At 35.4% G+C, this 18166-nt stretch overlaps 1 pseudogene; it reads right to left on the bottom strand.

Annotated features, from left to right (window-relative positions):
* The window catches only part of LOC138075847 (ATP-binding cassette sub-family F member 2 pseudogene), a 28293-nt pseudogene extending 10331 nt beyond the window's left edge, over positions 1–17962 (bottom strand).
* Between the last annotated feature and the right edge of the window lie 204 nt (positions 17963–18166).

Here is an 18166-nt window from a genome sequence, read left to right as displayed (position 1 = left end):
GAAGTGCTCCCCCTCCACCTCAAATAGGTGAATAAGCAACAACCAGGAAAACCTCTTCATCTCCAAATCTTGAGACTATAGAAACATATACATTAAAATATGTAAGAAATACCTAAAGTAGTGCCAAGAGGGAACTTAATAGCACTTAAAGACTTACATTAGAAAAGAAGGAGAAAGATCTCAATGATAACCCAATTTTCTACCTCAAAAATCTAGAATAAGAAGAGCAGAAGAAACTGAAAGTAAGTTCAGATAAGTCATTAATACACATTGGAGCAGAAATCAATGAAATTGAAAATGGGAAAACAATAGAGAGAATAATTGACAGAAATGCAACAGAGAAATGCAGCAGAAGTATGTTTGGAATGGTTACCAACAGTATCTGCCCCATCATCGTTAGCCTGTGATCCCATTACCACCAAAAATGATGCATTCTTTGTGACTGCAACTTGTTATGGTCAGATAAAACAGTGCTGTACACATTTCAGTGGAGGAATATGAGTAACTGAACTACAGTCTCCTGTAGGCAAAATAATGGAAATAGAAGAAAAGGAACTTATGGTGAATAAAGGTACAAAGTAGTGCTCCAAGAGTTTTTATTATCTACACTTACTAGAAGAATTAAATGAAGAACAACATAAATTCTTAACACATTGATCTGTAGAGGCTTACTGTCTATACATTTAAGCTGTCATGAATATCCTTTTGTTTACATTGTAGTTTTATGGGATTATTGAAGGGTAAATATGATGACACTTTTAAAAAAAAGGAAACAAAGTCCACCATTTAACAATAGCATTTTGATATTTAGGATGAAGAATTACAATTAATGGCAAAACATTTAAATTCATTACTCTCTTCACCTGTTTTATTACCATAATTTTTTCAATGTTTTAGGGCATTTCTTGGTTTAGTACTGTAAATAAACATCTTGGTTCAGCAGGGAGGAATTATTTATGACACTTGTTAGCAAAGTAGAGTGAATAAATTTTATGAGATGCATGTTGTTGGTTATTAAATAAAATAGAAAATGAAAGCTATATAATCTTATATACCTAATGCATTTTTTCCTCAATTTGTGCTTCATTTTCAAAATTATAGTGTTAAAAGAGAGTGAACATAATTAACCATACATAGGAAATTAATGCATGCTTGTAATAGGGATAACAGCATTTATAGAGTTGGATGATTACTTTTAAACCCAATTAAAATTTAAGAGTTAGTGTTCTTCATTAGTTAGATTGGATTTTCTTTAGTCCAGAAATTCTATTTTTTTCTTTGAAGTTATACATATGAGGTGAATATTTGGAAACTGGAGGAATAATACTGGTGATTGTTTTTAATTATTATTAATATTCAATCAATTGAAACATGAGTTTGGGCAAGCTAGAGGAGTTGGTGATGGACAGGGAGGCCTGGCATGCTTCAGTCACAAAGAGTTGGACACAACTGAGTGATTGAACTGAAATGAAACTTTCATTTATTTTAATGAAAAAAAAAGTAATTGTTTCCTGATCATTGTTTGCTTCATAATAGAAAAGAGAAAAATAAATTCTCCATGATAAAGACCATATCTGGGTAAGAGTAGGTTCATTTGGCCAAACAGTGAGCTAAAACTCTCAGAACCAGTTTTATTTATTTAGCATAATTTTGCAACTAGGGAGGAAATTGAGTAACTACCTTTTGTTATGTTATGGGTCATGAATATCAAAGTAATTGAACATGTCTTACTGGATGTAGATTGACTTTTAACTATTAATCAGTCTCATTTATTTTAAAAATTAATTTCAGTGTTAATATTAAAAAGTGCTTTTTATTTTGACTAATTTTAGAAATAAAGTGAGTTAAACTATGTTGTTTCATAAAAATTGATGAGGATTAATTACTTCAGCTAAATATGGCTGCAATGTTCACTAGAAAACACAAACACTGGACAGGTTTTTATGGAGAATGATAGGTTCCAGATTCTAAGAGATAAATAGTTGTACTTCTGTCTATTATCTCACTGAGAGTTATCATTATGAAGTTATGAATATGACCTGCTGAGTTCAGAAGAATTGGTCAGCTTGATTGCTGACTGGCAAAAGCGTGAATTAAAAATATGATTTCTACTATAATCTACTAACTTTGAGGTGAACCACACAGCACTAAGTAGATGAAAAAGTTCTCAATAAGGCATTTTGAAAGCTTACATTTTAACAGATTACTTTAACTAGTAACCTGACACAACGTGGTCCCCTGGAAAAGGAAATGACAAACCACTTCAGTATTTTTACTTTGAGAACCCCATGAACAGTATGAAAAGGCAAAAAGATAGGACACTGGAAGATGAACTCCCCAGGTTGGTAGATACCCAATAAGCTACTGGAGAAGGGTGGAGAAATAACTCCCAAAAGAATGAAGAGGCAGAGCCAAAGCAAAAACAATGTACAGTTGTGGATGTGACTAGAGATGGAAGTTCAGTGCTGTAAAGAACAACATGCAATGGTAGGAATGGTAGGACTTACTGAGAATGGTAAGTCCAAGAATCAAGGTAAATTGAAAGTGGTCAAACAGAAGATGGTAAGAGAGAACACCAATATTTTAAGAATCAGTGAACAAAATGGACCAGAACGAGTGAACTTTATTCAGATGATCATTATATCTAGTACCATGGGTGAGAATCTCTTAGAAGAAATGGAGTAGCCCTCCTAGACAACAGAAGAGTCTGAAATGCAACACTTGGGTGCAGTCTCAAAAACAACAGAATGATCTCTGTTCATTTCCAAGGCAAACCATTCAATATCACAGTAATCCAAGTATAGGCCCCAACCACTAATGCCGAAGAAGCTGAAGTTGAATGGTTCTATGAAGACCTACAAGACCTTCTAGAACGAACACCAAAAAAAGATGTCTTTCTTTATCATAGGGAACTGGAATGCCAAAATAGGAAGTGAAGAGATACCTAAAATAACAGGCAAATTTAGCCTTGGAGTAGAAAATGTAGCAGGGCAAAGGCTAACTGAGATTTGCCAAAAGAACACACTGGTCATAACAAACACTCTTTTCCAACAACATAATAGAAGACTCTATACATGAACATCATCAGATGGTCAATACTGAAATCAGATTAATTATATTATTTGCAGTCAAAGATGGAGAAGGTCTACACAGTCAGTGAAAAAAAAAAAAAAAAGACCAGAACCTAACTGTGCCTCATATAATGAATTCCTCATTGACAACTTCAGACATAAATTGAAGAAAGCAAGGGAAACCACTAGACCATTCAGGTATGACCAAAATCAAATTTCTTACAATTATATGCTGGAAGTGACAAATAGATTCAAGGGATTAGATTTGATAAACAGAGTGCCTGAAGAACTGTGGACAAGAGATACATGACATTGTATAGGAGGTGGTGATCAAGATCATTCCCAAGAAAAAGAAATGCAAAAAGGCAATATGGTTGTCTGTGGAGGCCTTTAAAATACCCGAGAAAAGAAGAGAAGGTAAAGGCAAAGGAGTAAAGGGAAGATATATCCATTTGAATGCAGAGTTCCAAAGAATAGCAAGCAGAGGTAAGAAAGCCTTCCTCAGTGATCTATGCAAAGAAATAAAGGAAAACAATAGAATGGGAAAGACTAAAGATCTCTTCAAGAAAATTAAAGATACCAAGGGGACATTTCATGCAAAGATGGGCACAATCAAGGACAGAAATGGTATAGACCTTACAGAAGCAGAGGATATTAACAAGAAGTGGCAAGAATACACAAAAGAACTATACAAAAACAGATCTTCATTACTCAGATAACTAGGGGGGTATGATCACTCTCCAAGAGCCAGAAATCCTAGAGTGTGAAGTGAAGTGGGCCTTGGGAAGTGTCACTATGAGCAAAGCTAGTGGAAGTGATGGAATTCCAGTTCAGCTATTTCAAATCCTAAGAGATGATGCTGTGAAAGTGCTTCACTCAATATGCCAGCAAATTTGGAAAACTCAGGGCCACAGGACTGGAAAAGGTCAGTTTTCATTCCAATACCAAAGAAAGGCAATGCCAAAGAATGCTCAAACTATTGCACAGTTGCATTCATCTCATATGCTAGTAGAGTAACGCTCAAAATTCTCCAAACCAGGCTTCAGAAATACATGAACCGTGAACTTCCAGCTGTTCAAGTTGAATTTAGAAAAGGCAGAGGAGCCAGAGATCAAATTGCTGACATCTACTGGATCATTGAAAAAGCAAGAGAGTTCCAGAAAAACATCTATTTCTGCTTTATTGACTATGCCAAAGCTTTTGACTCTGTGAATCACAACAAAATGTGGAAAATTCTTCAAGTGATGTGAATACCAGACCGCCTGACTTACCTCCTGAGAAATCTGTATGCAGATCAAGAAGCAACAGTTAGATCTTGCCATAGACCAATGAACTGATTCCAAATAGTGAAAGGAGTACATCTCAGCTGTATTCTGTCACCCTCTTCATTTAAATTATATGCATAGTACATCATGTGAAATGCTGGGCTGGATGAAACACAAGATAGAATCAAGATTGTGGGGAGAAATATCAATAACCTCAGATATGCAAATGACACCACCTTTATGCCAGAAAATGAAGAAGAACTAAAGAGCTTCTTGATGAGAGTGAAAGAGGAGTGTGAAAAATCTGGTTTAAAACTCAGCATTCAGAAAGCTATGATCATGGCATCCAGTCTTATCACTTTCTGGCAAGTAGATGGGGAGACAATGGACACAGTGAGACTTTCTTTTTTGGGCTCCAAAATCACTGCAGATAATGACTGCAGCCATGAAATTAAAAGATGTTTGCTCCTTGGAAGAAAAGCTATGACCAACCTAGAGAGCATATTAAAAAGCAGAGACATGCCATCAGCAGATGAATGGATAAGAAAGCTGTGGTACATATACACAATGGAATATTACTCAGCCGTTAAAAAGAATACATTTGAGTCAGTTCTGATGAGATGGATGAAACTGGAGCCGATTATACAGAGTGAAGTAAGCCAGAAAGAAAAACACCAATACAGTATACTAACATATATATATGGAATTTAGAAAGATGGCAATGATGACCCTGTATGCAAGACAGCAAAAAAGACACAGATGTGTATAGCAGACTTTTGGACTCAGAGGGAGAGGGAGAGGGTGGGATGATTTGGGAGAATGGCATTGAAACATGTATACTATCATGTAAGAATCAAATCGCCAGTCTATGTCCAATGCAGGATACAGCATGCTTGGGGCTGGTGCACGGGGATGACCCAGAGGGATGTTATGGGGAGGGAGGTGGGAGGGGGGTTCATGTTTGGGAATGCATGTACACCCGTGGTGGATTCATGTCAATGTATGGCAAAACCAATACAGTATTGTAAAGTAAAATAAAGTAAAAATAAAAATTAAAAAAAAAAAAAAAAAAAAGCAGAGACATGGCTTTGCCAAAAAGAGCTGTCTAGTCAAAGCTATGGCTTTTCCAATAGTCATGTATAGATGTGAGAGCTGGACTATAAAGAAAGCTGAGCACCAAAGAATTGATGATTTTGAACTGTGGTGTTGGAGAAGACTCTTGAGAGTCCCTTGGACTGCAAGGAAATCAAACCAGTCAATCCTAAATGAAATCAATCCTGAATATTCATTGGAAGGACTGATGCTGAAGCTCCAATACTTTGGCCACCCGGTGAGAAGAAATGACTCCTTGGAAAAGACCCTGACTCTGGAAAAGACTGCAGGCAGGAGAAGAAGGGGACGACAGATGATGAGATGGTTGGATGGTATCACCGACTCGACGGACATGATTTGGGCAAGCTGCAGCAGCTGGTGATGGACAGGAAAGCCGGTTGTGCTGCAGTCCACGGGGTCGCAAAGAGTTGCACACGACTCAGTCACTGAACTGAACTGAACTGAACTGAACTTTAAATAGTACTTTGAAATCATATATGCCTTCTGAAGTTTCACCTAAAATAATAAGAAGCACTTAATAGTTTTTTTTAAAGATAAAATTGTTGATAAAATATATCCAATTTTATTTTAGGAAATATGAACTTTTTTGACTGAAAGCATTCAAAGTGTTTTTAATACTTCAGATGTGAAAGCCTTCTGGATTAGCCCTCTTTATTTTATATCTCTGTTTTCTCTTTTCAAACAATTAATACTCTGTTTGATATTCTAAGGTATATACTTATTTGTGTCTGAAGGCCATATTTCAATTATCAAGTATTGTTGTTTTTGCTGTGTTTTTTTTTTTTCCTATTTTACATGTGAAAACTTCTTAACTCTTATGATTACTTTCCCTCTACTGGTTTGTGGTTTCTCTAAACACAACTTAAAAAAAAAAAATCTTAATCTACATTGTTGGATTTTCTCATGACAATTTTCTGTTTAAAATTAATTACTGATAGGGAAATTCAAAATTATAAGAAATGAATTCATTATGCTGAGAGTGTTGTATGTAAGTTAAGTCTACATCATAGAGATAAAACATCAACACTGATAGGTCCTAATAAAAAATTCACACCTCTCTATATTTATTAGCTGTAGAACTTTTGTCTCTATAATTGAGAATTCACATTTTAGTGGTGACTATAAAATGATTAACATGTCTCCATCTAAATCTTCACTGTAAGATATATTAATTAACATTTTAATAGTATAGATTTATTTTATTCTTGAAATATATATTAGGCTTTAATTCTCACATCAATTAACTGAGAGCTTTAAAAATTTTGGGCTTTCCAGGTAGCTCAGCTGGCAAAATATCCTCCTGAAATGCAGGAGTCCTGGATTCCATCCCTGGGTTGAGAAGATCCTCTGGAGAAGGGAACAGAAACCCACTCCAGTATTCTGCCCTGGAGAATTCCATGGACTGTGTAGTCCATGGAGTAGCAGAGCTGGACAAAACTGAGTGAATTTCACTTCATTTTAAAAATTATTCATTTTAAAATTATTTGTTGCATTCACAGGACACTTTGCCTATGCACAGCTTTATCATACACTGTCAAAAGTAAGAAGCTAAGAATGTACATTTTCATTTATCCAAGTCCTAGCTCTTAAAAATATTGCTCTAAATCACAGGTATATATATACTCTTCCGTGGTATACTAAGTTAGCCTCACAGAGAACCATTGGTGTTAGTAGATGAAATAATTCACTGAACAAGCCTTTTCTTTCTTTTAAATCACTTGAAATATTTACCGAGAGATCTATTATTACTTACTCTTAGACAATAGAATATTCAATACAAATTGTCTCCTCAGCATATATATTATTATACCCAAGATACTTGAAACGTATGCTTTTTATCATAATGGTTGCTGTTTCCTGTTTTAGGTAGACTTTCTCTAGAGTGTATTGAAGAATGCACACATTTTTGCTGACATTTTATCAGAGCAATAAAATGAGATGTGGGTCTATACTCAAAAGGCCACTAAATTAAGTCAGCATGTTTACTGCAGAAAACAACAGTTTGCCCAACTCTCTGAAAAAAACAAATTAGTAAAATATGACCCAGTTTATGTTAAGTGTATTGTTACACAAACCCCTCAATCTGTGAGTATTCTATACTCTAAATACATAACTGAAAATCCGCCCTAACATTTACAGGTAAAATGATTTTTATTAATGAAAAAGTAAGTTAGTGGATACAGGAAGAATATAATCAAGAAAATTGATTGATATATGTGGGTTTTCTGTGATATGATAAATAAAAGATTTTAAAATAAATTCACTTTCTTCTGATTTTTCATTAGAAAATAGAATAATAATATGAAATTATTCTGTCTCATAGATTATATATTTATAATGTAAAATATGACTCATTTTAATATCTGAAAATGATTTTGATTTTTTTGGATGGATACATTGCTATTGCTATTTACAATTTTATTTTGCCATTTCTAAATCTTACCACTTTCTGTTTTCTTATAACAGATGTTGTCAAATAGAAGTAATATTTTACACCTAAGCTTGTTTTGCTTCTATCTTGAGACAAAATGTCATTTTTTAATATGTAGGAGGGATATACTTAATGTTTTCTGTTGATTAAGAAAATTATTATTTATTCTAGTTGTTGAGAATATCACATTTGTCTTATTTTTTCCACTGATATAGAGATATGCATTTATTGTTTCTGAATGCTAAATCATTCTTAAATTTCTTTTTTTCTTTTTTCCTTTTAAAAATTATTATTATTATTATTTTTACTTTACAATATTGTATTGGTTTTGCCACACATCAACATAAGTCTGCCACGAGTGTACACATGTTCCCAATCCTGAAACCCTTCCCACCTCGCCCCCCCACCACCAACTTGTGATGTATTATGTGTTTGAAAATGAAAGTGTTAGTTGCGCCTTTGTGTCCAGCTCTGGACTCCATGGACTGTATAGCCTGCCAGGCTTCTCTGTCCATGAAATTCTCCAGGCAAGAATAGTGGAGTGAGTAGTCATTCCCTTCTCCAGAGGATCTTCTGGGATCAAATCCTTGTCTCTTGTATTGCAGGCAAATTTTTTACCATCTGAACAACCAGATGTTATTAAATTTGATTGACTTTTGTTTATAATATGTTTTTACTTATATTCTTGAGAGAAGTTAGCCTATACTATTCTTTTACTTAAAGCTCACATCAGAATTTTGTGTTAAGGTTATCCTGGGGTAGTGGAACAAGTTGGAAAGTGGTTTTGTGTCAGATATTTCAGCAGTTAAGCCTTATAGTTTTAGAAGGGGAGATTATTTCAGAAAAAAATAGTCAGAGTAAATAATTTAAGCAAAAATGTGACCTTAGTTGAGATTAACTTCCAACTGATATCACAAGGAAGCTGAGGAATACATACTTTACCATAGAAGAAAATATTCTAGGAATTATGAAGAGAGCTACAGATTTATTTATTCAACAGTGACTGAAATTAGAAAATGGCTATGTCAAATTGTAAAGGAAACTGGTGAATGCTTGCATCCAACATAATCAACTCTCTTGATCACACAGATTCCATTGTTTCTCCTGTTTTTTTAATTATAATTCCTGGAAAAATTATCAAAGGAGGTTTAATGCGACAAATTCAGTTCCTGTTCCTGCAGTTTTTGCTGAGACCACAATAGATCATCAGGATCCCCATTATCTACTATCCACTGTAGTTATACCTTCCATTTAGTTAACATTTCTGCTGATCAAAACTGGCTTGCAATCTTGGTTGACACAGAACTTCATATCTGATACTCCCTCATATTTTCATTAGACTTTATTTGTGGTACTCACTCACTTAACTGATAATGCTTGTCATGGAAAACAACAAATCCTTTCATTGAGCATCAGTGTATTTCTCTCCACCCCCATTACATAAAAGTTGACCTTCCTACACATAGTGGTTAGGGCAGATTATCCCTGTCCATATGCTAATTTCTATTCTCTGCTGATCTGGTAGCAGAACTCACCTAAAATGATCAGGTAGCTGGTGCGGCTTTAAGTTTCTTTTGTGTAATTCCTAGTCAGGCTATTTTTTGGAACATATTTAAATATGTTAATAAGATTTGTTTTCAGTTCTATGTCTGCCTTAATTGTCTGTATATTTGTGGATCAATTATATTTGTAAGTTTTCCCTTGGTTTTTAGTCTTCGAATTTTTGTCCCATGATAATACTGGGGATATTTTAGTGCATGTTACACTCAACATGAAAAATTTAACCAGCTCTAAATAACTGTATTTTCTTTTAGGGAAGAATTAACTTGCTTCATGCCTGTAGTTAGAGTAAGGGCATATTACCATGTCTTGATAAACAACCTAGATTTTTTTGAGCTTGTGTTTTAAAGCTTATCTTTATCTGGTACACATTTTATTTTAGGACATAGCTATTTAGAACTGGCAACTGAATGCATGTGGTGTTTATTGCTCTCTTCTCTCCTCTCCTATCCTGCAGTACAATTGTGTCTCCTCTGCAACATCAGACTATTGAAAGTTCCTAGGCTTTTTAAGTTACTTAGCAATTTCTTTCTGATTGATTTCTTGGCCTCTTCCTTCTGTGTTTTTTAGGATTTACTGGTAATCTACAGTACTAAAGCACTCAGAATTTTTGGATCACTTCTCTTTGTTATTTTTCTCCAAGATTTCTATTTCTCACGTACTGGATGCATTATTACTTCTGAAAACAAAATTTTGCCTCTCTCAAAACAATATCTCAAGCTCAGTTTATATAAGGGCTTAATGCCTTATCATGATATTTAGGAGAAAAAAATCCCTGATATAAAAGTAGAATAGTGCACCAGCCCCAAGCATCCAGTATCTAAATTTATATAAAAAACAACAACAACAAAAAAAGTAGCATAGCTTTGCCCCCCTGCAATTTGTTCATTTTCTTTCCACAATGTTGTTGCTTCAAGTTTCAGTTACTTATGTTCTCTGATAGTGAGTACCAGATGTTTTTGACTCTTCTTTAGTTTAATGGATGTGCTTTTCTGATTCAGGCTCCTCAGTGGTAACCAGTTGTAGAACACTATTTTATGTGATTTCACAGCAATGAAATATTTGGAAACTCTTCTTAATGGGCTAACATAGATATTTTTGTTTTTAAATTATAAGTTTAAAAAAAAAAAAGACTGCATCCTATGATTATGCCATTCTAGTTTTAAAGCAATTAAATTCTAGATCCTAACCACATTTTAAACAAGTGAAATTAGACTTCCTTTCTTTAATTAGCATTTTAGAACTGCCCATCAGTTTAGAGTGATGACAAACCTAGACAATGTGTTGAAAAGCAGAGACATTACTCTGCCAACAAAAGTCTGTATAGTCAAGGTTATGGTTTTCTCAGTGGTCATGTATGGTTGTGAGAGCTGGACCATGAGGAAGGCAGACCACCAAACAGTTGATTCCTTCAAACTATGGTGCTGGAGAAGACTCATGAAAGTCCCTTGGGCAGCAAGGAGACCAAACCAGTCAATCTAAAGGGAGATCAACCTTGAATATTCACTAGAAGGACTGATGCTGAAGCTGAAGCTCCAGTATTTTGGTCATCTGATGCAAACAGATGATTCAAAGAAAAAGTTGCTGATGCTGGGAAAGACTGAGAGCAAAAGAAGGCATCAGAGGATGAGATGGCTGGATGGCATCACCAACGCAATGAACATGAACTTGGGCAAACTCCAGGTGATGATGAGGAACAGGAAGGACTGGTGTGCTGCAGTCCATGGGGTCACAAAGGGTCAGACATGACTGGGTGACTCAACAACAACAACATCACTTTACATATAACTATGTAATTGAAGTTTCCTTTACACAGCATATCATGGATTAGTTCAGTTCATTTCAGTTCAGTCGCTCAGTCATGTCCAGCTCTTTGAGACTCCATGAATCACAGTACGCCAGACCTCCCTGTCCATCACCAGCTCCTGGAGTTCAAACTCACGTCCATCAAGTCAGTGATGCCATCCAGCCATCTCATCCTCTGTGGTCCCCTTCTCTTCCTGCCCCCAAACCCTCCCAGCATCAGGGTCTTTTCCAATGAGTCAACTCTTCGCATGAGGTGGCCAAAGTACTGGAGTTTCAGCTTTAGCATCATTCCTTTCAAAGAACAGCCAGGACCATTCTTAAATTTTTGTTTCTCAGAAACATGACATTATTATCAAAATCCTTCCAATGAATTAAAATTGTGTTCTACCAAACAATAATTGAAAAAAGATATATGTGTGCAATGTTCATTGTGGCAATATTTACAATTACTAGGACATGAAAGCAACCTACGTGTCCATCTACAGATATATGGATAAAGATGTGCTACATATACACAATGGAATATTACTGAGCTATAAAAAGGAACAGATTTGAGTGGATTCAAATGAGGTGAATGAGCCGAGAGCCTATTATACAAAATGAAGTAAGTCAGAAAGAAAAAGGCAAATATTGTACATCAACACATATATATGGAATTTAGAAAGACAGTATTGATGAACCTATTTGCTGGGCAACAATTGAGAGATAGACATAGAGAACAGACTTTTGCACACAATGAGAGAGAAAGAAGGTGAGATAATTTGAGAGGGTAGCATTGAAACATATATAATACCATATGTAAAGTAAATAGCCACTGGGAATTTTCTGTATGACACAGGAAACCCAAAGCTCATGTGGTGTGACAACCTAAAGGGGTGGGGCAGGGAGGAAGAAGTGAGGTTTGAAATGGAGGGAACATATGTGTACCTATGGCTCATTCATGTTGGATAAGCCATAGGTATGGCTGGATGTAGTGAAGGTTAGCCTACCTAACTTACCTTTAGTTATAATTAAATGTATTTATATATTTTTCTGATTTATTTCTTTATACAAGCTTGTTTGAATCCTATTAACTAAAGAATCCCATAAAGTTAAGAACATCATTCATGTTGATGTATGGCAGAAATCATTACAATATTGTAAAGAAATTATCTTTCAATTAAAAAAATAAAGTAAGTTAAACAAAAAAAAAAGGAAGACAATGACTATGTATTCCCAAAGGCATTGAGATAGTAATCCTCAGTACTTGTAAATGTGACCTTACTTGGAAAAAGGGTTTGCAATTCAAGATAAAGTTATTATACCCTAATCCAGTATGATTGGTGTCCTCCTAAGAAGACAAATATAGAGAAAGACACAGATAGAGGGAAGATGATATAAAGACACAGGGAGAATGCTATCTACAAAATCAAGGAAGGTCTGGAGCTGTTGGAAATTAGGATAGCGGTATGGAACAATTTCTCCCTCACAGCCCTCCAAAGGAACCAAATTTAATAACATCTCAATGTCAGTCATCCAGACTCCAGAACTGAATTGTGTAATCCATCCAGTTTGTGATGCTTTGTTAATGCAGCCCCAGGGAACTGGTACAGTAGTTAAACCACCTGAAAGCTGTGATCTCTAAACCCAGATCCCAGATCAACTGCATATCCAAACCTCCATGGACCCCTTCACTCTGGGGTTCAAAGATAAAAGTCACTAGTCTTTGCATCTAACCCTAAAAAAAAGCTTTAGGTTTGTGATAAAATACTGAAATCTCAAATATATTTCTTAAAGAATAAAGCATGGAAGTATTAATGAAATATAGTTAAGAATTTATAAATTCTTAACTTTATGGGATTCTTTAGAATCCCATAAAAAGTTAATGGGATTCAAACAAGCTTGTATAATGAAATAAATCAGAAAAAATATATATAAATATATTTTTATATTTATATAAAATTATAGATAAAGATAAGTTAAGTAGGCTAACCTTCACTACATCCACTCACCATAGACATGAAAGGAGATATTCTGTATTAGTTAAAGATGTATCAATCTAAGGGCCTGATGTTCTCCTACTGTCAGTGAGGATAGTGACTCAATGAAATTAAGTAAATTTCTAAGTCCATGTAGATTTGGGGCAAGATTTGGCGCAAGATGGCTCCAAATGATATATTTTTTTTTTTAGTTTTCCAAGAAAGGCTGACCAGACTATTTTGCAAGATATCATATTATGAATTTATTTTGTATTAAATTGTTTCAAATTATGCATATGTATTTTCTGTGATCCTTGACATTAGGAGTTGAACTCTAACTTCTATAAATATATAATGTGAAACAAATGTCTTTCATTATCCAATTATATTTGAATATATAATGAGCATTTCAAGCATCAGAGATTTTAATAACTAATTAAATATATCTGCATTAGGAGAAGCCATTATAACCATTCATTAAGTTGAACATTTGAACATTTTTAGAAGATCAAGAAGATTTAGTCAGAGGAAAAAGGAAGTAAATAATTTTCTGGTCAAAGGAAACAGCAATGCTATGCCCCAGAATCATGAAAAAAATAAGATTTAAGAGTAATTTAGGGCAGAAAAGAATGATAGGTTTGGGAATGAGGTGAAAGATAATATAATGTGCAGCTGAGAGAATTGCAGAGTTGGAAACACATAGATCCGTGTAAGCCATGCTTAGCGCTCAACATTATGAGAGACACACGATGACTCTACATCATAGATAAAAGAGTAAGTCATAATTAACTTAACTAAAGCACATTACTGCATCATTATAAGGTATTTAATTTTCAATTATTAAAAAGAGCTGATCTTTTATAATCTTGTTCAACTTGTTGAAAGTTGAGACAGCGTGAATGATATTCTGTAGAAGTAATATTCTAATTTCTTTTTATGTCCTTCCTCAGTTTGCAGAAGTAGTTTATAAGCCTCTTGATATAAATGCTTCTGCATATGCGTCTCTATAATTGATAATTTATAAAGCATAGAAATGGTCTTCCTTGGTAGCTCAGATGGTAAAGCATTTGCCTGCAATGCAGGAAAAGCGAGTTTGATCCCTGGGTTGGAAATATCCCGTGGAGTAGGAAATGGCAATTCATTCCCATATTCTTGCCTGAAGAATCCCAAGAACAGAAGAGCCTAGCAAACTACGGTCTATGAGGGTCACAGAGTCAGACATGATTGAGCAACTAACACAGCACACACACACACACACACACATACACACACACACACACACACACACACACATGCATACATATAAACATATATATTGGAAGGTGGGTTTTCATATTTAATGACACATTGACACATGAACTTAGATTTCTCTCAAAAAAATATTTAAAATTACACTCCTATCAAAATTATGGAAGTAACCTTGTTTTTCAAATCTTTTTTACAATTTGATTTGTAAAGGGTGTCTGAGCTATGATTTTTTTTTTTTCATTTTGTGGATTGATTGCCATTCCACTCTTATATGAGTTTCGTTATTTGTTTGTTTTAACTTAAGGGGTGCATTTTTTTTTAATTAATTTTTTTTTTTAATTTTAAAATCTTTAATTCTTACATGTGTTCCCAAACATGAACCCCCCTCCCACCTCCCTCCCCATAACATCTCTGTGGGTCATCCGCATGCACCAGCCCCAAGCATGCTGTATCCTGCGTCAGACATAGACTGGCGATTCAATTCTTACATGATAGTATACATGATAGAATGCCATTCTCCCAAATCATCCCACCCTCTCCCTCTCTCTCTGAGTCCAAAAGTCCGTTATACACCGCTGTGTCTTTTTTCCTGTCTTGCATACAGGGTCATCATTGCTATCTTTCTAAATTCCATATATATGTGTTAATATACTGTATTGGTGTTTTTCTTTCTGGCTTACTTCACTCTGTATAATCGGCTCCAGTTTCATCCATCTCATCAGAACTGGTTCAAATGAATTCTTTTTAACGGCTGAGTAATACTCCATTGTGTACATGTACCAAAGCTTTCTTATCCATTCATCTGCTGATGGACATCTAGGTTGTTTCCATGTCCTGGCTATGATAAACAGTGCTGCGATGAACATTGGGGTACATGTGTCTCTTTCGATTCTGGTTTCCTCAGTGTGTATGCCCAGCAGTGGGATTGCTGGGTCATAAGGTAGTTCTATTTGCAATGTTTTAAGGAATCTCCACACTGTTCTCCATAGTGGCTGTACTAGTTTGCATTCCCACCAACAGTGTAGGAGGGTTCCCTTTTCTCCACACCCTCTCCAGCATTTATTGCTTGCAGATTTTTGGATCGCAGCCATTCTGACTGGTGTGAAGTGGTACCTCATTGTGGTTTTGATTTGCATTTCTCTGATAATGAGTGATGTTGAACATCTTTTCATGTGTTTGTTAGCCATCCATATGTCTTCTTTGGAGAAATGTCTATTTAGTTTTTTGGCCCATTTTTTGATTGGGTCATTTATTTTTCTGGAATTGAGCTGCATAAGTTGCTTGTATATTTTTGAGATTAGTTGTTTGTCAGTTGCTTCATTTGCTATTATTTTCTCCCATTCAGAAGGCTGTCTTTTCACCTTGCATATATTTTCCTTTGTTGTGCAGAAGCTTTTGATTTTAATTAGATCCCATTTGTTTATTTTTGCTTTTATTTCCAGAATTCTGGGAGGTGGATCATAGAGGATGGGCCATAAATCTAAACTTGATAAATTCAAAAAAATCGAAATCATTCCAAGCATCTTTTCTGACCATAATGCATTAAGATTAGATCTCAATTACAGGAGAAAAACTACTAAAAATTCCAACCTATGGAGGTTGAACAACACACTTCTGAATAACCAACAAATCACAGAAGAAATCAAAAAAGAAATCAAAATATGCATAGAAACTAATGAAAATGAAAACACAACAACCCAAAACCTGTGGGACACTATAAAAGCAGTGCTAAGAGGAAAGTTCATAGCAATACAGGCATACCTCAAGAAACAAGAAAAAAGTCAAATAAATAACCTAACTCTAAAACTAAAGCAACTAGAAAAGGAAGAATTGGAGAACCCCAGAGTTAGTAGAAGGAAAGAAGGGGTGCTTTTTTTAAGTATAGTTTTAGGTCTCTGACAAGATTGGGAGGGACATACAGGGAACATATACTCTCCTACCCTCATACATCCACAAACTCACCATTGTCAGCATTTGGTACCAAACCAATTCTTTTGCTAGAATTGATGAGTCCACATTAATACGTCATAATCACCCCAAACCCAGACAAACGTATAATGACATATATCCAAGATATGTTTCCAAACAACGTTCCCAATACCTTAAAATCCTCCGTGCTCTGCTTACACATCCTTCCCTCTTTCCCACCTTCTGACAGCCACTGACCCTTTCACTGTCTCCAGTGTCCCGTTTCCCAGAATGATAGATAGTTGAAATCACTCAGCATGTGGCTTTTTCAGATTGGCTATTTTCACTTAGTAATATGCATTTCTGTTTCTTCCATGTCTTTTCATAGTTTGATAGCTCAATCAATTATATAGCATTTTCTGGAAGTAGCACAATGTACTCATGTCTTACTGAAAGTCTTATCGAAGGACATCTTCATTATTTCCAAATTTCAGCAATTTTGAATAAGCTACTAACAACATCCATGTGGAAGTTTTGAATAGACATAAGTTGTAACCTCCTTTGGATAAATACCAAGGAGCAAGATTGTTTGATCTCTAGGTAAGAGTTGTTTACTTTTGTAAGAAATAGCCAGAGCAACTCTCAAAAATAACTGCTCCTGTTACTCCATATCTTCACCAGCATTTTGTGTTGTCAGTGTTCTGGATACTGGCCATTCTACTGAGTGTGCAGTAGAATTTCCTTGTTGTTTTCATTTATATTTCCCTGATGACGTATGATGAGGAGCAGTTTTTCATGTTTTGTGATCTATCTTTTTCTGGTGAGATGTCAAATTTCAGCCTATTTTTTAATCGAGATTGCTTTCTTATTTGGGTTATTTTTACTGTATTTTATTAGAACTCTTACTATAAATAGCATGTTACTAATTCATCATGAGCTTCCCTGATGTCTCTATTAGTGAAGAATCTGCCTTCTATACAACAGACTCTGGCTTGATTCTTGGGTCAGGAAGATCTGCTGGAAAAGGGAAAGGCTACCCACACTACCTTTCTTGGATTCCCCTTGTGAGTCAGCTGATAAAGAATCCACCTACAATCTGGAAGAAATGGGCTCAATCCCTGGGTTGGGAAGATCCCTTGGAGAAGGGAGAGGCTACCCACTCCAGTGTTCTGGCCGTGGAAGGGGTAGCAATGAGTTGGACACGACTGAATGACTTTTACTTTCACTTTCAGTGATTCATGTATATGTAACAAACATACTTTTAAAAATATCTTATAATTATTGTTTGTACAATAATTATACTGTTCATGGGGTTCTCAAGGCAAGAATACTGAAGTGGTTTGCCATTCCCTTCTCCAGTGGACCACATTCTGTCAGACCTCTTCACCATGACCCGTCCATCTTGGGTGGCCCCACATGGAATGGCTTAGTTTCATTGAGTTAGACAAGGCTGTGGTCCATGTGACCAGATTGGTTAGTTTTCTGTGATTATGGTTTCAGTATGTCTGCACTCTGATGCCCTCTCACACACCTATCATTTCACTTGAGTTCTCTTACCTTGGACATGGTGTATCTCTTCACGGCTGCTCCAGCAAAACACATCCTCTGTTCCTTATACATGAACCATGAACTTCCAGATGTTCAAGCTGATTTGAGAAAGGCAAAGGAACCAGGGGTCAAATTGAAAATATCCACTGAATCATCGAAAAAGCAGGAGAGTTCCAAAATAACATCTATTTCTGCTTTATTGACTTTGCCAAAACCTTTGATGTGTTGATCACTATTAACTGTGGAAAATTCTGAAAG

Source organism: Capricornis sumatraensis, chromosome 1 (genome assembly GCF_032405125.1).
Source record: "Capricornis sumatraensis isolate serow.1 chromosome 1, serow.2, whole genome shotgun sequence".
NCBI classification, from domain to species: Eukaryota; Metazoa; Chordata; class Mammalia; order Artiodactyla; family Bovidae; genus Capricornis; species Capricornis sumatraensis.
This window is presented reverse-complemented; position numbering and strand designations above follow the sequence as displayed.